Source organism: Hyperolius riggenbachi, chromosome 5 (genome assembly GCF_040937935.1).
Source record: "Hyperolius riggenbachi isolate aHypRig1 chromosome 5, aHypRig1.pri, whole genome shotgun sequence".
NCBI lineage: Eukaryota > Metazoa > Chordata > Amphibia > Anura > Hyperoliidae > Hyperolius > Hyperolius riggenbachi.
Window position 1 is genome coordinate 225,120,390 of NC_090650.1, and position 26,601 is coordinate 225,146,990.

At 40.6% G+C, this 26,601-nt stretch overlaps 1 protein-coding gene across 2 annotated transcripts in view; it reads right to left on the bottom strand.

Moving 5' to 3' along the window:
• The window catches only part of GABBR2 (gamma-aminobutyric acid type B receptor subunit 2), an 842,117-nt gene that overhangs the window by 109,807 nt on the left and 705,709 nt on the right, over window positions 1-26,601 (bottom strand). The gene's annotated exons all lie outside the window — the stretch shown is intronic.

Below are 26,601 nucleotides of genomic sequence, written 5' to 3' on the forward strand. Positions count from 1 at the left end.
CAGCTGTCTCTTTCATGTTTGTTACAAAGAGGACATGAGCCCAATATAGTGTACTAAGTCTTAAAACATGGGAAGTGTAGTATGATAAGAGCGAGGTACTCACAAATCAGGTTGCCAAAATGCAACCTCTTTCTGCGTGCAAGGGAAAATGCCAGTCAGGCACCTGGGTAAGTAGTGGGACCCATTGCCTGTCTGTCCAAAGAAGGGTAACACAGGGAGGCACCAACAATATAAAAGGTTTAAAACAATATCTAAGGAAAGAAAAAGCTTACCTACAGACAGATGTCTAAACTGGTATGTCTGAAAAAAAATATTAGCAGTTGCTGAGGACCTATAATTGTTCTGTATGGTCATTCGGGGCTCTATTACTGTCATGCTTTAGACCAGGAGCTGAGATTTGCTGCAATTGAAGGCTGTGCTCTCAACCTGTGTGGTCTTATCCCTCTATTCAGTGGTGCCTGGGTGAACAGAGTTAACCTGTGAGTAGCCAGAGCACAGTGAAAATTGAGTCTTCCTTATGATACTTCCCCTGCTGGAAATAATGTGTGCTGAGCTGTATGTAGTGTGCAGAGCCTTTAACTAAGTGTTGCAGCTCTGCTTGCAGTAGCTACCGGTAAGTACAAATACCAATTGACTTTATTATTCGTGTAAAAAAAAAAAAGCTGGGAAAATCAAACCTGACAGATTACTATTCATCCAAGCAGGATCAGCTGAACGAGGCAAAGTGATGCCTGTACCTTATGATTTACATGATCTAAAATGATCAGTATGTGTGGCTGTTGTTATGAAAGTGTCTTTAACCTTTTGGGGGCCGACGTAGCTTAAATCTACATACAGCAGGTGTTGCTGCCGCCCTGACTGGGCGTTGATTCAACGTCCGCGCTAATGAACCCGTCCCGATGTGATCGTGCGCACCGGAGACGGGAGATTAAGCTGTCATATGACAGCTGACATCTCCCCTCAGTGATCAGGAGGCATCGTGTATGGCTTCTGATCACATGATCAGAATGATCGTAGGCGGATCATAGTGATCACTTTCAGAGCTGCGGCAGTGGGGGGGGGGGGGGGGGGGGGTAAGACGAGGATCCGCTCACCTTCCTGCGGTTCCCCCAACGAACGGCGCTCCCCACCACTCTGGCCAGCATCCCTGCCCTATTGACGCTAAGGGCCGAGTCCCAGCTTGATGACATCATCAAGCCGTGACCCGGAACTCAGCGTCAGTACGAGCCGGGAAGCCAGCGAGAGCGGAGGTGTCTACAGCTGATCATCGCTGGAGCCTGGGAGGTGAGTAAAGGCTGCCAGCAATACGGGGGGACACTTGGCCACCCCGGGGGGGGGACCATACCTACGTGCCCACAGTAGGGATCCGGCTGCCTGACCCCCACAAACGTAGGCAGCCGGTCCCGAAGGCAGCCTGCATTAGCTATAAACCATCCTCTAATATAAGACTTGGACAATAAAACATTGAATAAGAAATATGTATGTATTTTGTCATAAAAAAAAAACAAAAAACTAATACCTGTTGTCTGTCTGATATCACAGCAATAAACAAATATGCATTTAACAGTACATATTGTAATCAAATAGAGACTAGCTAGGGCTATGCAGTATGCTTATGTATTTGTGGGTCTCTTCGTATTTTATTACATAATTTATCCCATGGTTACAAACCTAAATGTCACTTAGAAAATTAAAAATGCAAAGCCCTGGCATGGGTAAAAGCCTTTGATGCAGGTGAAATAGCTGAAGTTCACAGCTGGGATCTCACATCATGTCAGCTTTCACATGAAGTTCTGAGGCTTTGAGATTAATAGGCACATAGAAGAGTCTCATTTCCTATTCAGCAACAGCTTTTGCATTAGACAAGGGGATACAAGAATGGAAAACAAAGAGTGGAAGATAGATATAATGTCCAGGAAGAATTCGATTCTCGCATGAATTTCTCAATATTTCCCTGTGCCAGTGCCCACACTCTCTTATCTGCATTCTGCAGCATCCTCTAATGAGATATTTCAAGTTCATTGCTATTACTTGAAATATTTAACATCCCTCTTAAAGTACATTTGCACTTCAAAGGATTGACGCACAGTAGCCATTCTGTAGCGCTGCAGCAAGCAGGGGGGGGGGAATCTCCTTCCACACTTCTACAACATGCATGAGCAGAACAAGCTTTAGCGTGTAGTGAGAGAGTATATGCCATATTTGCTGCTAATAGCCGGACTACGCTGTAATGGAGGGATGTACACTGTCATTCATAGATCTATATAAAACGCTCAACTGTCCATCATATTGGCCAGATAATATGATATACAGTACAGTAGATTGATTTTCTAAGGCTGAAGAACAGTGGAGAGCATAAGTGATTCAAGAATCTTCAGCTGGACCATCATTACCATTGTAGGCTGCCCTTTCTCTTTAAAGAGGAACTGTAGTGAAAATAACATAATGGATAAAATTGCTTTTTTTTTCTACTATAATCATTTATAAATGATTTAGTTAGTGTTTGCCTATTGTAAAATCTTTCATCACCCCGATTTACATTCTGGAATTCATCACGGGTGGTGCGATCTTTAGTCCTGTCAGATGATCTTTGCGGAATGTTTGTTTACTGAGAGTTCCAAAGCTAGTACAAATAATACCTGGTCTCCCAGCATGCTCTGGGAGCAGAATCCCACAAATCTAAACAGCCTAGGCTAAGCATTACTGGGAGTGAGGGGTGACATACCAATATTCAGCTATATATAGCTATAGGAAGGGTAAAAGTATCCTGAATAATTTACTGAATTCTACTATATGTCACTACAGGTCCTCTTAAAGAGATTCAAGCCAAACACACCCAGATTGGCCATGGGTGTAAACACTGCACACAAGAAAGATGTTTGTTACTTACAATGCATATTTTTCCCTTTATCAATATAGGTATATTGTAGTCATAATAACACTATATTTTACATATACATCCATGTCTGGCCAGCATGGAGATGTAGGAATAGCACTTTTATGTTGCAGCGCAGGGTCCCCGATTTGAAGTCTAACTAGGGCACTATCTGCACGGAGTTTTTATGTTTTCATTGTGTCTGTCTGGGTTGTCTTCAGGCACACCGGTTTCCTCCCATTTCCCCCCAAAGCATACAGACAGTAGGGATTAGATTGTGAGCAGCTGTGAGGGACAGTACGTGACAAGGCTAAATACTCTGCTGAAGATGTCAGCATAATATAAATACTAAATATTGATAATGTTTACAGAGGGCTCAAACTTAAGTTGACCTTGCAAGTGCAACAACACAAAATACAACAGATGGAAAAATGCAAAATAAAACCCTTTAGAAGAACAATTTCAAGCCTAATTAATAATTTAACAGAACGGCTTTTCATGTGCTTATTTTTAAATACATAACTCCTCTCTAATTTATGATGTAAACATTTTTAATTTTGCAAGGGCATCAATTCCAGAATTCACCACATGAAGTTGCCAGATTTGTGGCCAAATATTAGGGAATTTCTACCTAGTGGAGCATCATATTTCCCCATAGTATCATCCCATGGGTGGTAGGTGTAGATGGGACTCTGATGCTCATTCCCTTTAATCATTCACACAGATTTTCTCTTTGGAATAAATCCAAAGTACACACAATGAAATAGATTAGTCTTAAGGTGGCCACTAATGATCCATTTTCTATCGAAAAATCGTTTGAGCGATCAGAAAGTCTGATCAGAAGTGAAATATTGTAATACATCGTTCACTACACCATCAACGAACCAATCTTTGCTTCCTATCTATCACAACCAACAAGAAAATCTAAATTTTGGTTCGATGAAAATTCATTCGGGCGACATTTTTTTCACTCGTTCATAATCGATTGTGTCCACCAATGGAGATTATTTACAACCAATCCGATCAGAATTTCTGATCGCTCAAACGATTTTTTGCTAGAAATTGGACAGTTAGTGGCCACCTTTAGAGTCACGTCACAAATTCCAGAAAAGTATTCCACTTAGTGAGACATGCTATGTGATCATCACAAATTATGGCTGAACAATTCAGAGAGCTTGGACATAGGAATGTTCACTTCTTAGCACTCACTAGTGTTTACTCATCTGGACTTTGCAATGTCTCATTCTTCCATTGATAACCCTAAGCTCTTGCCCTTCTAAGGCAACGTTCACAATGCATTTCATTGCAATTCCTGTGACAGCAGGAAAGCAGCGCAATGGCCCATGAAAGTGGTACCCGTGCATTGTGTCGCATACAGTAAATTAAAGTATGCTTCACTGTAAACGTTAACATGAAAGTTTTTGTATGCACTCTATAGGTGGTGCATTGCAGTGCTATAAGAGGTGTTACAGAGCAGCTTTTACACCACACTGAAACGCATCACTGTGAACGTGGCCTTTTATGTGCAATTTCTGTACATAATCTGTTCTGTTATACAATACATTAGGCAGCGGCCAAGTACTGCTAAACAGCAACTGACATTACAGGGGAACTCTACAAGTAACCCTTCCACAAAGTTTTTTCAGTAACACCAATATATATTGTAGTTTGTCTAAAAGATTAGTGAAAGTTAATCTGGTGCTTTTGTTTATCTCTGTTATATAGGGATTTATTCCTTACAGTCCTGGCCAAAAGTTGTGAGACTGTCAAAACTATTGTAAATTAAAAATGTAGGTGTTTAAATTTTTATAATAGCAATTTGCATATACTCCAGAATGTTATGAAGAGTGTTCAGATGAATTGCATAGTCCTTCTTTGGCATGAACATTAACTGAATCCCATAAACACCTTTCCACTGCATTTCATTGCTGAGATCATTTCAGTAAAAGTCTTGTTAACTCAGGTGAGAATGTTGACAAGCACAAGGCTGGAGACCATTATGTCAGGCTGATTGGGTTAGAATGGCAGACTTGACATGTTAAAAGGAGGGTGATGCTTGAAATCATTGATCTTCCATTGTTAACCATGGTGACCAGCAAAGAAACGCATGCAGCCATCATTGCGTTGCATAAAAATGGCTTCACAGGCAAGGATATTGTGGCTACTAAGATTGCACCTAAATCAACAATTTATAGGATCATCAAGAACTTGAAGGAAAGAGGTTCAATTCTTGTTAAGGGCTCTTTCACACTAGAGGCCTTTTTCTGCGTTTTAACGCCACGGCCATAGTTAGCGTTTTCCACTTTCACACTTAACGCTGTGTTTTGGAGCGTTGCGTTTTAAAGCTCCCAGGAGATTTTTTAGGGTTGACCGCGGCGTTTTTCATTACAATTGATAGTAATGTGTTGCCATTAAAATGCCTTCAAAATGCCTTCAAAATGCCTGCAGCCAAAACGCAGCGTTTTCGCCTTTTTATCGCTGCCTGTAGTGTGAAAGAGCCCTAAGAAGGCTTCAGGACATCCAAGAAAGTCCAGCAAGGTCCAGGAGTGTCTCCTAAAGAAGATTCAGCTGTGGGATCGGAGTGCAACCAGTGCAGAGGTTGCTCAGGAATGGCAGCAGGCAGGTGTGAGAGCATCAGCAAACACAGTGAGGCAAAGACTTTTAGAAGATGGCCTGGTGTCAAGAAGGGCAGCAAAGAAGCCACTTCTCTCCCAAAAAAACATCAGGGACAGATTGTTTCTTCTGCAGAAAGTATGGTGAATGGACTGATGACTATTGGGGCAAAGTCATATTCTGAAGCCCCTTTCCAATTATTTGGGGCATCTGGAAAAAGGCTTGTCAGGAGAAGAAAAGGTAAGTGCTACCATCAGTCCTGTGTCATGCCAACAGTAAAGCATCTTGAGACCATTCATGTGTGGGGTTGCTTCTCATCCAAGGGAGTGGGCTCACTCACAATTTTCCAAAAAACACAATATAGAATGAATAAAGAATGGTTCCAAAACACCCTCCAACAGCAACTTCTTCCAACAATCCAACAACAGTTTGGTGTAGAACAATGCATTTTCCAGCACGATGGAGCACCGTGTCATAAGGCAAAAGTGATGACTAAGTGGCTCGGGGAACAAAACTTTGAAATTTTGGATCCATGGCCTGGAAACTCCCCAAATCTTAATCCTATTGAGAACTTGTGGTCATTCCTCAAGAGGCAGGTGGACAAACAAAAACCAACTAATTCTGAGAAACTCAAAGAAGTGATTATGAAAGAATGGGTTGCTATCAGTCAGGATTTGGCCCAGAAGTTGATTGAGAGCATGCCCAGTCAAATTGCAGAGGTCCTGAAAAAGAAGGGCCAACACTGCAAATACTGACTTTGCATAAATCTTCAATCTTCAATTCACTTTATTGTCATTGTGTAACACAACGAAATTACTTTTCATGACAACCCCACGGTGCATATAGGGAACATAGTGATAGTAACAAGGAAGAGAAGAAATTATACAAGTATGCCAGGTGTTACAGATGTTTAAACAATTTGTACACAGTGTTAATTATTTCAGAGTTCATCAAGTTTATGGCGGATGGGAAAAAGCTGTTTTTAAGTATGTTTGTGTGTGTGCGGATTGATCTAAAACTTTACCTGATGGAAGGAGCTCAAACAAGGCATTTCCAGGGTGAGTGTTGTCCTTGATAATGTTTTTGGCCCTTCTCACGCTGCGAGTATTATACAAAAGTTCCAGTGATGGTAGTTCAGTGCCAATAATGGCTTCTGCTGTTTTAACAACTCGCTGCAGGGCTTCTCTAGTAGCCTTGGTGCAGCTGTTGTACCAGGTCGTCATGCAATTGGTCAGAATGCTTTCTATAGTGCATCTGTAGAAATTAACCAGCAGCTTCTGTGGGAGGTTAGCGCTTCTTAGTTTTCTCAGAAGGTAGAGGCGTTGTTGTGCTTTGCCAGTTAGAGCTAAATCATTGTCAGCCCAGGACAGGTTCTCTGCGATGGTGACTCCCAAAAATGTGAAGCTGGAAACTCTCTCCACAGCCTCTGCATTGATCATTAGCGGTAGGTGAGTGGTCTTTTTGGTGGTCCTAAAGTCCAGAATAATTTCTTTGGTCTTCTTTGTATTTAATAACAGGTTGTTAATGTCGCACCATGCAGTCAGGTTCCAAACTTCTTTTCTGTATGCATCTTCCTCCTTGTCTGATATAAGCCCAATGACAGTCGTATCATCTGCAAACTTAACAATTATGTTTGAGGTATGGATAGGCTGGCAGTCATGGGTGAAAAGTGCATAGAGGAGAGGGCTTAATACACAGCCCTGTGGCACGCCAGTGCTCAGGGTAAGGGTGGAGGATGTCTGTTTTCCTAGTCTGACAGTTTGAGGGCGATTAGTAAGGAAGTCCAATAACCAAGTACATATGGGGGAAGCAAGACCTAGTGCATGGAGTTTGTTGGTCAGCTGGCTAGGTACAATGGTGTTAAATGCTGAGCTGTAGTCAACAAAGAGCATCCTAACATAGGAGTTGGGCTTTTCCAGGTGTGAGAGGGCAGCATGGAGAGCTACACAGATGGCATCCTCAGTCGATCTATTTGTTCGGTAAGCAAACTGGTGTTGATCTAGATTTGCTGGGATGGAGGCCTTGATGTGTGTGGCTACCAGTCGTTCAAAGCCCTTGGCGATGACAGGGGTTAGAGAAACTGGTCGATAATCATTAAGACAGGTTATCCTAGGATTTTTTGGGACTGGCACAATGGTTGTAGATTTAAGGCATGATGGGACTACACCCAAGAACAGAGAGAGGTTGAATATTTGTGTAAAAACTTTCGCTAGTTGACCAGCACAGGCCTGGAGCACATGTCGTTGCACACCATCAGGGCCTGCAGCTTTCCTGCTGTTGATATTTGTGAGTGCTTGCTGCACTTCATGTATGTGAAGGATTAAAGGCTGTGAGTCTGTAGTGGGCCCAAAGTTGACTGGAGGCTGATTGTTGTCTTTTTCAAATCTAGCAAAGAAGTTGTTAAGTTCCTCTGCTAGGCTGGGGATGTTATTGTCCAGTGTATATTGAGTGCTGTTCTTCTTTTTGTAATCTGTAAATAGTTGAATGCTTTGCCACATCCTCTTTGGGTTTGAGTCATTTTCAAAGTTTTCCTCAATCCTTTGTTTGTATTTAAGTTTTGCATTTCGTAAATCTCATGTAATTGTCAAATAAAAGCCTTTGAAACGTGAAGTGCTTATAATTATATTTCAGTACATCACAAACAACTGAAACAAAGATCTAAACGCAGTTTAGCAGCAAACTTTGTGAAAACTAATATTTTTGACAGTCTCAAAACTTTTGGCCAGGACTGTACATTGGGGCAACAAAATGAATATATGAAATAGTATTGAGGCATTAAGTAAACCATGTAATATACCAGCAGTCACTAGATGGCAGTGCTTTTTTTATTATATGCACTTCTTTGTGTGATTCTTTTCTTTCTGTGATCCTTTCTTCTCTCTGTACGTTCTCTTACTATGTGGCTATGCCTTTTTTTGTCTAAGAGCTAGCTTTTATCTATTGTGATGTTTTTCTTGACATTATTGAATTGATATCTTCTCATAAGCACTATTACTTCTTGATCATCATGCAGATCAACTCTGCAACAGCATTATTGCCCACTTCACACACACACACACACACACACACACACACACACACACACACACACACACACACACACACACACACACACACACACACACACACACACACACACACACACACACACACACACACACACACACACACACACACACACACACACACACACACACACACACACACACACACTCTATTTTTCAAGCATTATGAATATTTAAAAGGGAAGGGAGGAGGACACAACCCCCCCCCCCTAATTTCTTTTATTTATTTCTCAGTCGCTACATCCACTGTTTCCTGGTGTCCGTGTCGGGTGCCTGCCACACATGTGGCATATGGCAATGGTAAGGCTTTGGACAGTGGTCGTGGGTGGCTGTAGGGCATGTGCTTAGCTAAGCCTGCAAGGCCACAGCCCTGGAAAGACGTGTGGTCATGGGCATGTGTGTGGCATGCGCTTCGAGCTTAGTGACTAGTGCTACTATAAAAAATAGAAATAAATGTAGAGCCCAATGAATATATACAAATAAGGTGCCATGTAGCATAGATATGAATTTAAATAAGGAAAAGAGCATCCATGAAAAACCAACAACCAGCAATATTGGAAAGGAAGAGACTGGCACTAGATGTGGTCGAAGAAATACTGGGTTCACCGGATTGTTTACTCCATGCTTCAGCGTGCTCTCAGTGGCCGTCAATGCACTTGTGAATAGAGGAGAAAAAGAGGCACTGTTGCTGCAAAAAGAGGTACCTTTTAATCTACGGTGGAAAGACACATTAGGGTATACAGTGGGGGTGAGGGAGGGCCTGACAGCTGTTTCGTCATTATTTTGGACTTATCCCTCAATAAAACTAATTAAAACACACAGCAGCTTCACTTACGAGAGATTTGGTGGACCTAATGGAGTGCTGGAAGAGGTAATTCATTTCTTGGTTGGGCAGAATAGTGGCCATAAAGATGACCCTTCTTCCTAAACTTTTGTACGTCTTCAGACTATTACCTATTCCCATCCCCTCCTCATTTCTCATATCTCTCCAGCGGAAGATCAACAGTTATAATTTGGGGCGGTCAGAAACCAAGATTTAAAAAACTACACCTTTATCACCTAAGGATAGATGGGGGACTGGGAGTACCTAATATCACTCACTATTATAAAGCAGCACAACAGGCCACCTTGGCTACTTGGCAACTAGAAGGAGAGAGGCCTACATGGGTAGATATGGAGGACCGGTTCATATCACCTATCAATATCAAAAACCTCCTCTGGCTTATCCCAGTGGACCGAGCAAAAATTCAAAACCCCATTATAAAACAATCCCTCCAGGTGTGGGATGGCTGTAAATACTCGGGTCGACTGATATCTCCTCATAGGCCTCTCCTTTCCTTTTCGGGTAATCCCTCTTTCCCGGCAGCTCTAACTTCCTCTACTTCCTACCGGTGGTGGGTCTCAGCCAAACTCCTTAAGATTCAAGATTTTACTACTGATACAGGCATTAAGTCCTTAGACTACCTCCGTGAAAAATGTAATCTTCCCTCCTCTGAGCTGTTCCATTATAGGCAAATTACTCACTTTGTGAGACGACACATCGCCCATACGGAGTCCTCAACGAGCAGGACCTTTTTCGAACACATCTGCGGCGCAAACCCACAAGCACCGGGAGTAATTTCAGCCATATACAGAGAACTAACCCTTTCGCATTCTCAAAACAAACCGGACTATATACTTAAATGGGAAAAGGAACTGGGCCTCCAGATAGACTACACTGATATGTGTGATATTTGGGAAAATATCCCCAAAATATCTATTAATGCTGACCTGGTTGAGATAAACTATAAGTTATTATTCAGATGGTACTTGGTCCCCCAGAGGGTGGCCAAATATAATAAAGAATGCTCGGGAAACTGCTTCAGAGGGTGCAAAATGATAGGTTCCTTCGCTCACATATGGTGGACTTGTAAAAAAGTACGTAGGCTATGGATTAGAGTTTGCAATTGGGCCTCATCTCTGATCAACGCCCCAGTCCCGCGGAATCCCCTCCATGTCCTCCTAGGCTGTCCGTATCCATCTCTCTCTCCAGCTCAAAATGCTCTCATCAACTACATTTTCACAGTCACCAAAATTAAAATAGCAGCAGCCTGGAATACTCAATCTCTCTCGTTTGAGGCGATCAAGAATAGGCTTGGTAATATTTTGTTCTTTGAGAAACTGAGGGCCCGTATGAATGACAACATGAAAAAAATTCACAAAATTTGAGATCCATTGATATCCTATTTATTAACCTCTGAACAAATAGCGATGGTGCGTAATCAATGATTTTATCATGGTCGCTCTCATAAGCAACGATGACATGCTAGATTCAACACCCCTCATCCCTGGAACCGCTTAATTTTTTCCACCGTCCCTTTTCTCTTCTTTTCTAATCTCTTCACTCTCTACTTTCTATTACTCCCTATATAACCACTTTTATTCTTCCACTTATCTTCACTTATGACAATAGTGTTGATGTTAGGACGCTAGATATCTACGCTGGTGATTCTGTGAAATTGACTGTACTTGCATGTATTCCTCTTTCTATTGCACACCTTGGCACAATTATGTTGCAGTTAGAACCTAACGAGATGTTCCTAGCTTATGCTGGGTAACTAGCAAAACCTATCTCGCTGGAGCTTAGGTTTTATAGCTAAAGGTACTAGACAGGTATTGTAGGCTAGTCCTCTTCCTACCCCTTAGGGGTTAGAGTTGGTCGATGGACTATCCGATAAGACAGCGTAAAAGACACTCATGCCTGACTATTTCTTGCAATAGTTTCTCTACCCACAGATAAGTACAATGCGACTACTAGTGTCATGTTCTTTGCTCAAGTTAAGATGAGCCTATTGTCAACTGTTTATACTGTTTCTGTTCATTAATGTTGAAACATGTTTTTGTTGGAAATTGATCTGTACTCTATATAAAACTTTTCAATAAAAAACTATTGAAATAAAAAAAACACACAGTAGCAAGCAGAAAACAGATACTGGAAAACACAAAGGTGCATATCAAATAATTAATCTAAATACAAACGTTGCATGATTAACCTAAACAGCACTAGGCCTAACTATAGGTATGCTGCAGCAAGGCCTATGTAAACTGTAAACATGCTGTGTAGTGAAGTGCACTGAAAAGATGAATGTCTACTCACCCAGGTATCAATTGCCAGGTGTCCGTCTGTCTGCTTCCTTCCGTATCTGTCTCACGCATATCGCAGCACTGCTGCTTCTTCGGAGATCACTGCAGCATACCTATTAATGAACCTAGTGTCTCGGTGTGTTCAGGATACTAGGAGTTCTTTATGTAGGAAACTCTTCCAGGTTGATAACGCATACTTTTCTGTATTACACGTACTGTATTTGGATTAATTATTTGAGATGCACCTTTGTGTTGTCCAATATCTGATCGCTGCTTGCTGCTGTGTGTTTTAATTGGTTTTATTGAGGGATAAATTCCTAATAAAGACTTTTTTATACTTTCTTACAGTGATTGGTTGCTGATGTTTCATGGGTGCCCTTTTGTGAAAATAAACTGATGAGAAAAACAATTGTATCTATCCTCATTCTCCTACATCAACTTTTTGTAGATATCTCACAGTTTTATTTTATATTTCAATCTAATTTCTTAGTGTTTACTGTTTTATTGTCTCTGCTCAATGACACCTTCATTAAAGTATGCCAGAGCTCAAATTTTTGAAATATTAATCCTTTTTATCTCTTTCCTGCTCTCAGAAGCCATTTGCTGACAGGAAAGTGTTATGTGGCTGTAATTACTTATCAGTGAGGGCTATGCTATAGTCTGACCCAGTCCGACCCGGATAGAAACTGTCACTTGCATATTCAGGCAGAGAAAGAAAAAAAGGAACATACCCTAATTATATGTGTGCTTGGCGCTGTACATATGCATGTCTATCTCATTATGTCACATGTCACCTCAGTTGTCCTTTAAATTCACTTTTATTAATAATAATCACAAATTGTATTCAGCTATTTATCCTGTTTATCACGAAACATATGTAATGTTATTGGTACAATGTATGGTGCTAAAATATGGTTTTGAAACAAAGGTATAATTTTGTGGCACTGTTGACTGTTTCTTCTTGCGTTTTATAAGGAATTAATTCCAATCTTTTTTACTGGCCAAAACGTGGGGAAAGTGTTTAACAGATAGGACAATGCGTTCTTTTATTATGCCGGATGTGTGGTCTTAAAAGTGGACATGGTTATAGAAGGCTAAGCAGAAACGTTTTATGTTGTATTCCCATGGTATATCCCATTACATTTCCCTTTTATACATGTCCTCATTTGAGTTGTTGCCATTTAAGTTCCATCCACATTATAGCAACTACTAGCAACTTCAGTAAGCTAGCACCTATTCAGTGAGGAGACCTTGGGCAAGATTCCCTAACACTGCTACTGCCTATAGTGCATGCCCAAGTGGCTGCAGCTCTAACGCTTTGAGTCTACTAGCAGAAAAGCTAAGGGCTTAAGTGTTTAATATAGTATAGTATTATTACATCCCTTAGATTTGATGAAAAATAAACACACAGTTATTTTTATTTTCTAGAAGTTACTGAACATCATTAGTCTTTCTAGTACGTTATTAAATAAGCTTTCCTGTGTGAAACTTGTCACTATTTTATTGGCAGAAGACAAACAAAATAAAATAATGAGAGGCTATCAGAGCAGCGCTGAATATGTTCATTGAAAGAACAAAGTGAATGCAGGCTTGTGCTTGTGCTATTTGTGTCTGTAGTCCTCTTGTCACAAAGTATACATCATTTGCAATATTATCTTGTTACAATGACATGTACAGGTCTAGAGGTGACAGGCTGGAACTCTCCTGAGCAATCAAACCCTGGAGGAAGATATAGCTTTCAATCCCTTAACCTTTTCTAGCTGGTGGTCCCTAAAGAGTACTTGCTATTTATCCCTGAAACTATGCCATGTACATGAAGCTCTAGAGGCAATTTTCTCATGTCCTTATGCCCTTGCCCTAAACTGACCCACACAACATCTTTCCACATAGTACATATCACATTCATTCCTATTATTATTGTTAGGGAACCTATTTATCCTCTTAGTTGTGATCTGCTATAGCAGACTCAACCGTTTGTGCAGCTGTGAATTACAGAGTATAATTAATATGAAAAATGAGTGGAAATACAATTAAAGAGGCACTGTAGTGAAATTATTCAGGATACCCACTTTTATAATAATTATCAGCATCAGAAACATTTCCTATATTGATATTGCTGTGTATTAGTATGTAACCCTGTTTTACCAGTAATGTCACAAGCCTAGGCTATTTAGCTATGCTGAATTTTCCTTCCTAAGCATTCTGAAAGACTAGGTTTTTTTTTTTCCTACTGGCTTTGGAACAAACATTCCTCAGAGATGCACCTGACAGTAGTAAAGATGTTGCCACTGGTGATACATTTTAAAATGTTCACATTAGGCAACGCATGCATGAACCCGATTTCATGCATGCGTTATGACGTATGGAGTGACGTTAGGAAGTTGCAGTGCGATGCTGATCAGTGACAGTAGTTCTAATTCACCCAATAAGAAAACACTTGCGGCAGATGATTAAAAGCCCCCAGAAGCGTTACAAAGTAATGTTCTGGAACGCTTTGTCAAATGTGAAAAGTAGACTTTCATTTTACCACGCCGCATCCTAGAAGCGATCTGTCAAAAATGCACGCATCAGCTCCTAGTGTGAAAGAGCCCTAACTCAGGGAGAGGAAAGTTACAATAGTCAAACACCAACTAAATCATTTACAGGTAGGCCCCTGGTTTACAAGTGTCCTGACAATAGGAAGTTCCAGGAAGTTTTAGCGAAACTGCCAAAGTAGGTGTTCTCACTCACTCATCCCTAGTGAAAAACTGCTAAAGTGTGTTTGCATAAATAGCATAAATAATATCTTGATACCTGATACCGTGTTTCCCTGAAAATAAGACAGTGGCCCATATGCAATTCACTTTTTCACCTGAGTTTTCTCCTGGGTGATATTTTTGCAACTTGTCATAAAATGCCTTTTAAACCAACAGCAAGCAAAAAAATACTCAAAATAATTTTGACTGTACTTTTTCACCTACTTTTTCGTACTTTTTCTATTGCAAAGTGCTAAAAAGTTATTTTAATTCGAAAATGTAAAATTATCTCCTAAGAGAAAACTCGGGAGAAAAATGAATTGCATATGGGCCATGTCTTATATTAATTTTTGCACCAAAAGATGTGCTAGGGCTAATTTTCAGGGGATGTCTTATATTTCTATGGACACACAAGTTCCTGTGCTGTGTGTCCTCCTGCCTTCCCCACTGTGCCTCCTCTTCCTCTGCTGGATCCACCTCTTGTTTGCCTGTGTCTCCTTGTACCTTTAGTGTCCTCCTGGTGTCCCCCTCTGTCCACGTGTCCTCCTCTAGCCCCTGTCATCCTATAATTGTCTTCCCATGTCCCCGTGCCCTCCTGATGTCCCCTATATCCTCAGATATCCCCCTGCATTCTCTTCTTTCCCCAAGCTCCATGCTGCTGTGTCCCTGAGCTTCAGCCTATGGGGAAGAAGTATGGGAACTTGTGTCTCTGGGCTTCAGTAATAACACAAGTTTACATATTTTTCCCCTTACTACCACTAGGGCTTACGGTACTTTCGGGGTAGGGCTAATGTTTTTAGTATTCTCAAAATTCTTACTAGGGCTTACTTTCGGGGATGTCTTAATTTCAGGGAAAGAGGGTAGGTTGAGTGTAGGATATCAAAGTTAAAAAGTAAATCATAAATTTAAAAAATTGCCTATACTGCAACTGTCCTGGGCCTTACCTCCCAGTGAAATGCTAATGATTCTAGACTGCATGCAAATGTAATGCAAAATGAAGCTGTTCCAATTAAATGCTGTTTATGGCAATTCTAACTTTGGGCAGCACAGTTGCGTAGTTGATAGCAATCTCGCCTTGCAGCGCTGGGTCCCCAGTCTGAATTCCAGCCAGGGCATTATCTGCAAGGAGTTTGTATCTTATCCCTGTGTCTTTGTGGATTTCCTCCAGGCACTCTAGTTTCTTTCCACATTCCAAAAACATACAGATAAGTTAACTGGCTTCCCCCTAAATAGGCCCTAGACTACGATACATACATACACTACACGATACATACTTAGACCTATGACTATGGAAGGGATTGTCAGCCCCTCTGAGGGACAATTAGTGACAAGACTGTATACTCTGTACAGAGCTGCGGAAGACGTTGGCACTATATAAATACTAAATAATAATAATTCTGACTTGTCCAGTTCCAAGCAGTATACAAGTAGCACGTAAGCCTGAACTATTACTTTCTCATCAACCATCTCTACTCTAAGGCCTCGTTCACATTACAAACGCGGACGGGCACGCACGCGAAACGCAACGCGTACGAATGCACGCCATCCACGTTTGTATGCGTTGCGTGGCTGATCCCATCACTGAAAAGTGAATAGGACAGCCTCGTGTTTTTGCAAAAAATGCGTGCAGCATGCGTTCCCAGACCGCACAGGTCCGGAACGCATGCAGTGTGAACATCAGACATTGCACTCTATGCAATGTCTGATGTCGTGCGTGTCGGCCACCTACACGCGTTTCCAAAACGCGTCTGGAAACGCGTGCAGTGTGAACGGGGCCTTAGTGTATCCTAACACTAGACTAGCCTCTTGCCCTTACCCTTACTTTCCACCAAATCCTTGATGCCTTGCTCACTGGCATCCCCCGATGGTCCTAATTTAAACATAGCAACCTTCCTCCCACTTCTTGTTTCCTCCATATTCATTTAGATCATGCATGTCAAACACTGGCACATGGGGCAAATCTAGCCCACAGAGCCATCAGATTTGGCCCTCAAGTGGTTTCCATACATTGCATTATGGTAAGCCCACTGTAGAAAGCACTAAACACCTGGTAACTGTATAGGGGAGGGGGCCACTAGAAACTAGGGAACTGTATAACCGAGAAAGTGGTGTCACTAGACACAAGGGAACTGTTTAGGGGAGGAAGGAGGCCACTAGACACCATGGAACAGTTTGGGAGGTGTCTGCTAGACACTGGGGAATTGAATATGGGAGAGAGGACACTATGCACCAGGGAACTGCATAAGGGAGTAAAGTGGCCACTAGACATTGAGGTTGGCCCATGATTGCCTCTTTTGTGTCTTGGGAGGTGTACATTGTGTTAATCATGTTACATTTGTCACTGTAATTACTATGGTGTCTACCAATTCTGTGGTATGTACCAATGTCTGTATTTTGTGTGTACCATGTCTGTATTTTTATGTACCCATGTTTGTTATTACTCTGTACAGCACCACAGAATATGTAAGTGCTTTGTAAATATAAAAAAATACTTGCCAATAAAAATAAGTAACTATAACTCACTCCCTGCTGAACTAATTCACTTTTTCTCCTAAAGATATCTTTCTTTCAAAGGTGAATTGAATTGTGCTCAGTTCACCCAATGTAGCTTTAGGTGATTTGTAGGGATAATGTTTGCCCCATCGTAGTGGCTGGATAGTGTACTGGTTAGGGCTCTGCCTTTGATATGGGAGACCAGGGTTCTAATACTGGCTAGGGTCAGTACTTATACAGTAAGAAGTACTTGGGCAAGACTTCCTAACACTGCAGGGTGGCCCCTTGAGTGCGCCGTGCCCTTAGTGGCTGCAGCTCTTAACGCTTTGAGTCCAACAGGAGAAAAGCGCTATACAAATGTTAGGATCATTATTAATATTATTAAAAAATGCCTGTTCATATCAGGATTTGCATGTTCACAACCTCTGACATTCTCAAACTATTGTTTGCGTTTTTGCTTAATGATGCCCAGAAGGACCTTTAAGTGGAATGGCTGATAGAGATGGATTCCGCCTGACCACGTTCACCTTGAGGCAGGGGTCACACTTGTCTTTCAGTTTCTACACTTTTCAGAAAACTGAAAGACAAATGTGACCTCTACCTTACAACAGCTAATGTAATTTATAGAGAAAACTGACAAATTGCGCAAGATGTCAGTTTTTTTTCTGCATGCGAAATCTGCATTAAAGTGTGACCTAGCTCATTGATTAACATGAGTTCTCAGTTGAAGTCAGTTTTTCTGTGCAGAAAACGCGTACGAAAGCCGGTAAGTGTGACCCCTGCCTCAGATTTAAAGAGAACGTTAACCAAGGATTGAACTTCATTCCAATCAGTAGCCAATACCACTTTCCCATGAGAAATCTTTTCCTTTTCTCAAATAGATCATCAGGGGGTCTGTGTGGCCGATATTGTGGTGAAACCCCTCCCACAGTGTGATGTCATGACCAAGGTCCTGACTGTTGCATTGTCCGAAATAACAGCTTTTTCCAATTGCAAAGCAAGCAGTATCTCCCTCTGTGCATGGAACTCTCAGCAAGTGAACATTCTGTACAGATCATCTGGCAGAACTAAAGATGTGACCAACAGTGATACAATTCAGAATGTAAATCAGAGAGAGGAAAGATTTTACAATGGGCAAACATTGCAAGCTTTGTATTAAAGTGACAATGAAGTGAAAATTAACTTTTAGATAATGAATTGTATGTGTAGTACAGCTAAGAAATAGAGTATTAGTAGCAAATAAATTATTCTAATATTGTTTCCAGTACAGGAAGAGTTAAGAAACTGCAGTTGTTATCTGTGCAAAAGAGCTTCTCTGAGCCCTCCGACACAACTTGGGTCAGCTACAGTGCTGTTTTCTGGAGCACTTATACATCAGAGAAACAGTCAGAGACAGATTTAGATAAGAGTTTTACTGCAGGGAAGTTGAAAGCGTCATTAGCACTGCTTGTTTCATAGTTTAAAATGGTTTGTAATTGCGTATATGACAGAATTATGCAGTGTTATAAAGAAGCTATATATCTGAAAATACAAATATGATACTATTTCCTTTGCTACTAACGTTCTATTAATTATTAGTACTACAGATACACATCATTACATCATACATTTTTCTTTTCACTTCAGTGTAATTTCAAAGTCTATGTCCAGTCTCCATTGCAGATCACAGTCATTATAACTTGTGCGTCATCTAACTGACCACTGTGAACCTAACCTAAGTGTTCACGAACACTTATGCAGATGTTTGCTGTTTGCCCTGCAAATGGCATGTTCCCCTGTACTGATGATTTGCAATTTATGAAGTATCCCAAATGCAGTGCCCAAGTGTACTAATTCCAATTTGCCATGCCAAAATGTTAAGATTTAATTCGTAGGAGCTCTCTCAGTAGCAGCAAGAAACAATCTGTGAGCAATAGGACCTAATCCATTGCAAACCAGTTACTATTTTATTTTGAATGTGGATAATTTTGTAGGAGTGCCACATACTAATGTCACCATTGCCAATTTACAAATAATGTTTTCACGGTTACAGAGAGGACAGAGTATTCACACATCAACACAGCAAGTCTAGGACATTAAGCCAAGGGCTTTTTATTGCATGCTGTTGCTGTATAAAGTTTTAAATCAGTCCTTCAATGTCATTCATTGCTAAAGTAATAATAAAAAGTTGGCATAGTGCATAGCTATAAATTCACTATTTAATTTAAAAAGGAAACATTTTCGGTTTCATAAAGTACACAGTGATTTTTATTAGCAACTGTTAAATAGTATAAGATATAATAAGATTTTGCTTACTTTTCTGTGGACATATAAATATAAAATATTTAATCTTAATGTTTCGTATGTAGCTAATAAATACATTTGTGGAAAAATGAAATGATAAGCTAACATTTCTATAGCATTTTCATTGGGCTCAAAGCACTTAAGAGCTTCAGCCACTTAGGACATGCTCAGTAGGCCAAACTAGAGCATTACGGAATCTTTTGGATGGACTCCTTACTGGTAAATACTAACTCTGGCCAGGCCCTGGTCTCCTACTTCAAAGCTTTGCATGTACACTATTTAACTGCTTGTGAAAGAGATTTAAAGGACACCTGAGGCAAAAATAAGCTAATGAAATAAACAATTGTATCTATCTTCCTTCCACAGTTTTATGTTTAAATCTACTATTAAAGTTTTAACTGCTTTATTGTTTTTGCTCAATGACACATTCATTGAGTATGCCAGAGCTAAAATGTATGAACTATTGAACCTTTTGATCTCTTTCCTGCTCTCAGAAGCCACTTTCTGCTAGGAAAGTGTTTTATAATTGGAATTTCTTATCAGTGAGGTTCATACTGTAGTCACTTCCTGTCTGAGTCAGGACTGAGTCAGCCACTTACATACCTGATGTTTAACTATTTCAGACAGAGAAAGAAAAAAAAAAGAACACAGCATGGTTATTTGTGTGCCAGGCACTGTACATACCCATGCCTATCTCATCATGTCACACATGTCACCTCTGGTATCCTTTAACCTCCTTGGCTGTTATGCCAAGCTAGGGTCGGGGTGGAAAACCGCAGCTAAGAGCGATAATCCCGACCTCTGCTCAGGGTAGCCGCCGGAGGCTGTATGCAGAGCAATGCGCGCAGCAGGAGCGATTCTACATACCTCCCGGGGATCCTGATGTTGGCTGGCATTCTTCTTCCTCTCCTCCGGGGGTTCTGCTTCCTGCTGGTGAGATCGCCGGCTGTCGTCATGACATCAGCCAACAATCTCACTTTAGAATTGCAGTGCCACCCGGATGATAGAGGCTTAACTGCAGCGCTGGAGCCAGGGAGGTGAGTGATTGCTGGGCTGCTGCAGATCTCCCTGGCAGCATGATATTTTCCAGGTTTAGGGTTTGAAAGGGTGCAAAAAAAATTGCATCGCTTTTAGACCCTAAAATCCGGAAAGAATCAGAACGCCAAGGGGGGTAAAGGAAGTGTACAATATAATAATCATAATATTATTATTATTATTATTACTACTGTATTTGTTTAACTCTGATAAAGTATTTTTGTTTTATTTTTATTTGCATCACTACCAGAACTTCAGTGGAGCTCATGCTCTAATATCCATGTAGTATTATAGGACCAATTTTAGAAGGAAGTTAATGAACCTGCCAGTTTGTTTTTGTAATGTGGGAGGAAGCCAAAGCACCCTTAGGATACCCAGGCAAACATGGAGAGAGCATACAAACTTTATGGAGATAGTACCCTGGATGAGATTCAAGCAAAGCATTTTAGAGCAAACCAATTATCCAACATGCTGGATTTGTCTGTGGAATGCTTCCACGACTTACTCAGATATCTGAATAGATACTACTTTTTTTTTAAAGAACTAAACTATACACCCACTTCTGGATGTATTAGGTAGATATTAATACAATCGTTGTCTGCATTGATGGATCTCTGCACTAAAACATATATAAAATCTATATATTTTAACCACTTCAGCCCACAGGGTTGAAATTTTTTTGCATCTGAGCAACTTTCACCTCCCATTCATTTGCTAATAACTTTATCACTACTCGGCACAATGAATGGATCTATATCTTGTTTTTTTCGCCACCAATTAGGCTTTCTGTGGGTGATACATTTTGCTGAGAATTAATTTATTGTAAATCCATTTTAACAGGAATATTAAGAAAGAAATGGAAAAAAATCATTATTCCTCAGCTTTTGGCTATTATAGTTTGAAATTAATACATGCTACCATAATTAAAACCTATGTACTTTATTTACCAATTTCTCCCGCTTATTACACCATTTAAATCATGTCCCTATCACAATGTATGGCGCCGCTATTCAATTTGGAAATAAAGGTGCATTTTTTCAATTTGCGCCCATCACTATTTAGAAGCCCATAATTTAATAAATCATATTGATATACTCCTTTGACATGCATATTTAAAAAGTTCAGACCCTTAGGTAACTATTTATGTTTTTTTTTTTTATTATTGTAATTTTTTATTTTTTTTTATTTGAACTTGTATGTGGGTATTTTCTGGTCTGGGAGGTAAACAGGGTTTTTTTAATGTATTAAAATGTATTTATTTAACACAAAGTGTGTTTTTGGTGTAATTTGCTATTTGGCCACAAGATAGCCAAAGTCAAAAAGTCCTGGGAGCGATCGATCTCGCTCCCAGGCAGAAGAAAGGAGACCAGAGCTCAGAAAAGCTGCAGCGTCTGAAGAGACGCTGTCGGCTTTTTTCCGGGGGGGGTCCGATCAGCGAAAGGGATTTATAATCCCTTTCACTGATCGGTGGGCTAACGGCCAGCAGCGGGGGCGCGCACGGGGGGCCCGCGGGAGCGCGCGCGACCCGTGGGAGTGCGCGCAGCCTAACTGGATGAAAATTTTCGTCCAGTTAGGCTGAAGTGGTTAAAATTACAAATGAAAATTGCAAAAATTACAATTTACTTACCGGTAAGTGGATATTGCTATTCTGTTAAAGGTGAATGAAATAAGCACGTATTCTTTCATGTATTCAGTAACAAACTGAGGGAGGAATGGATTGTCAACATTAAGTCTAGTTGCAGTCGAAGGACACAAGAACACAAGCGGTAACCTAGAAATGGGAGAATTGTGCCCTCTTATTAACCACTTCAGTCTACAGGTGTTTTCACCTTCAGGACAGAAGCAATTTTCCCGTCAGCGCTCCTCCCATTCATTCGCCAATAACTTTATCACTGCTCATCACACGTAAATGATCTATATCTTGTTTTTTTTCACCATAAATTAAGTTTTTTTGTGGGCAATACTTGTTTTTAGTAGTTACTTAATTTTCTATGCATTTCATAGGCAAATATACCACCACAAAAATAAAAATTACACTATTTCTCCGATTCCATCCCCTATAGTTTTAAAATAATACATGCTACTATAAATAAAACACACCCATTTTATTAGTCCCAGCTATCACAACATTTAAATTATGTTCCCAGTACAATTTATGGCATCAATATATTATGTGGAAATAAAGGTGTATTTTACTTGTCACCACTAGGTGGTGCTAGAAACACTCCCTGGTTTACCAGGAAGTATTGTGTTTCTTTTTTTTGTAAGGTAAAGGGGGAAGAGGTGCCCAGAGCAGATAAAATACGTTAAAAACAAATAAATAAAATGAAAAAAGTGAGGTGGCTTACCTCAATGAAGACAAATTCACGTATTAATAGAATTTTATTGCACTGGCAACGCGTTTCGTGGGTGCATACCCCCTTCCTCAGGCCAAATAACAGTGCCTAATAGTGCTTGTAGCCCCAAATAAGGCGCCTTATTTTAGGTGGTGCTAGAAACACTCCCTGGTTTACCAGGAAGTATTGTGTTTCTTTTTTTTGTAAGGTAAACGGGGAAGAGGTGTCCAGAGCAGATAAAATACGTTAAAAACAAATAAATAAAATGAAAAAAGTGAGGTGGCTTACCTCAATGAAGACAAATTCACGTATTAATAGAATTTTATTGCACTGGCAACGCGTTTCGTGGGTGCATACCCACTTCCTCAGGCCAAATAGCAGTGCCTAATAGTGCTTGTAGCCCCAAATAAGGCGCCTTATTTGTGGCTACAAGCACTATTAGGCACTGCTATTTGGCCTGAGGAAGTGGGTATGCACCCACGAAACGCGTTGCCAGTGCAATGAAATTCTATTAATGCATGAATTTGTCTTCATTGAGGTAAGCCACCTCACTTTTTTTCATTTTATTTGTTTTTAACGTATTTTATCTTCTCTGGGTGCCTCTTCCCCCTTTATCCTGTGCCTTCACCCTCCTTTTGGAGGGGGATCAACCCTCTTTGACCAATTTAGGTCATTTGAGGTTTGCTTTTCATCAAGAGTGCGACCATCACCAGCTCCGTCTGGTCACCCGAGTGGAGCCGGGGTTATACATCTCCACCTGCTTCTAGTGGTCGGTTGCCCTTCTGCAACCCACCTTTGTGAGTATAATACATATTTTACATACTTCTGGTACTGTGACATACTGCACCATTTGGGCTCCTGTTGTCTCTGTGTTTTCTTTCTGCAGGGTGCAATTTTTATTATCCCTACTTTTTGTCCTTTTTTGTGTAGTTCATTCACATACTTTATTATGAATGGACATGGCCCCTGATTGGGGTACTGTCCATTCATTACAGGCACTGCAATTGGTTCCGGGAAGCTTTGCTTCCCTTCCCTAATCGCCGAAATGGAAAACTGCTGGGGTGTGCAGGGCTGCGGCCCTGCATGCACTGCCGCTTGCAAACTGGATGAGAATACTCGTCCAGTTTGACTTTACCTGTGCCTATTTGGGCCTATCTGGACGAGCCTGTGTAATAACTCCTCCTCTCTAATAATCACAAGTGTAATTTGATCTCTCAAGTGTGTCAGCACAGAAATTTGTCAGTCCTGGGCAGACACAGCTAATAGGTAAACAGGCAGTTAACCCTTTGAATGCTTCCAGGAAAGCAGGAAGTAGATTCACTGCAGATTTATTGCAGAAGTTCTGTAAGCTGTAACAAAAAGGTTTTTCCTTTAAATATTTGTATGCTGTTGCTCATCTTTTAGAGCAGAGAGGAAGTTCTGAGTTTATGAGTTCTGAGAAGTTCTGAGAATATGCTTTAAGCATATTATCAGGCTTATTTTGGCACCAGAACAAGTATGGAGATCAGGTATTCTCACTCCATTTGCTGCATACTTGTTCATGGTATGTGGCTCTCACACTACTGAACTCAGAATATCAGCATGGCAAACACTAAACTGCCATTTTTTAAAGGAATAAATATGGCAGCCTCCATATTCCTCTCACTTTCCTCTAAATCCAAGCATTAAACTTTGAAATAGTTTTTAGAGAGGCAGAAGGGATTGCCACAGGCTGGTTTCTATTTCCAAGTGAGGGAGCAGTTAAGGATTCTACTGCCAGTTCATATAAATATGAAATTTGCTCCACTGGCATGTCAGCAGCCTAGGCACATCACAAGATAGTCACACCAAGGGCCCAAACACTTGACAATAAATGTGAAGTGCATGACTTGTAATTGTAAGTTGAACACAATGTTCTTTTGAATGCTTTGAATTTAAATATCATCTAACTTGGAATGTAATGTCAGTGCAGTAAAGGAAGCGATTTTTATGAATTGCAGCTTTGCTATTAAATGTTATGCCTCCTTGGAATCCTTTTTAGTTGGTTAAACAGAATATTAGGAATTACAATACACACAGTGCAAATTGTTAAAGTGAACCTTACACTTTGGTATAATTGTGCACTATGTGTTTCGTAATGATGCACAAAACATAATTGAAAGCTATAAAATGTTGCTTTGCTTTTTTTAGTTAATTCTTAATAAATTGACTCCCCCCATACTACCACCACTGCTGGTCGTCACTAAAGGAAGTGATTAAATTGGGTGCTGGCTATTGGTGTCAAATAGGGCATTGTTGTGATTTGGGCCATGAGATGTTTGATTTGGGTTTTACACTCTAGTTCAGTGCTGGCTATTGGGTATAGTGAATGAAATGGGCGCTGAGGTTGTTCTAATCTACAGCCAAGCTTCTAAGGTGCTAAGCAGTAAGCTGCTGAATAGCCCTACACTGACACCAAGTTCATTCACTTCACCTTCTATCCAAACAACAACACTCAAATCAAAAAGACAAGAAAGAAGACAGACAGGGGCGTAGTAATAGGGGTTGCAGATGTAGTGACCGCATCGCAGCCCATGGGCCAGAGGGGCCCCGAAGGGCCCTCCATCAAATACAGTATCAGCTCTCTATTGGTCCTGTGCTCATAATAATCACTTCTATAGATACTTTGAATAGTGGTAATCATTAACACACTGCTCCCCATCCCCTTCTTGCACCTCTGACACTGTAGTTGCATTGTCAGGTTTTTGTGCGCCGTATCAATTGTTATGTATAGAGTGCTTGGGGGGCCCCATTGTAAAACTTGCATCGGGGCCCACAGCACCTTAGCTACGCCACTGAAGACAGATTATGAATATTGGTTTGGGTTAGAGTTTAGGTTTAGGCCATATTTTAGGAGGATCACTAGGATAGGTAGGATTAGAATGCATTTAACACGTATGGTTCGGAGGCCAGGTTTAAGCTTTTCTTAGTACCGAAAAATAGTGGGGGGAAAAAAATAAATGAATACATTGCAAATTGAGAAGTTAAAAAATACAAGAGAGATCAAGAAGGCTTTGTTCACATCGAAATCGCAGACTGCGTTTTTTTGCGCGATTATTTTTAGCGCCTCCAAGTGCTTCCCTGCGCATTGCGATTTTTTAAAATCGCTTTTCTAAGCGCTTTTGCACAGCGATTTGTTTTTTCACTTCCTGACGCATGTCAGGCTCAGGAAGTGAATGCTTTGACCTGGAAAAGAAAGAATAAATACAATGTATTTATTCTTAAAAGTGCTGGGGAAAATCACTATGCAAAGAGCTTTTTCAAGTGTTTTGCGATTTCCCTATACCTTCCATTTAGGTAAATCACCCCAAAAATGGTACATCGCTTTAGTGAGCGGAGCGGAATTGAACTGCTCAGACGTGAACACTCTCATAGGGAATCATTGCACAAGCGCTTTTAGGGCAATTTAAAAAACTCCTGATAACGCCCTTAGTGTGAACAAGCCCGAAATGTTTGATTTTTGCCATGCAATTCCTTCATGTTATTTGATCCACAATGAGCCTGCAGGTCATCATCTTTACTACTGGCAGACAAGAAAAAAAACTAGACAGCGCGATCAGCCATTATCTATAACCACACCAAGTAACAATGTGACATGCTAAAAGGTTGTTTTCTTAATAGATATACAGGTACAGATGCACAGAGGAAGATACTGGTTGCTTGGCAGTTGGGAAAAGCCATTATTCCCCACAATGCAACAAGATTCACAGAAAGGAAACTGTCATGACCACGGTCATGACATCACACTGTGGGAGGGGTTTCAATAATCGCAAATACCTTCTGTTTTAAGAAGGCAAACTTCTGTTTTAGATAACATTTTAGTAAGGAGTATTTGCGATCTCTTTCAGCCCTTTACACACTCCTAGGAGTTCTGGTTCACCATGAGCTTGCTGGGCAATCTTCCAGTTTCTAAACATTGTAAGGAAAAAGGGCACCTGGTTACTGACCTGCGATTCATGATTATTGATCATATACCAAAGTTGAGGAGAGGTGGGGATAGAGTGATGAGATTGAAACAGAAAGAG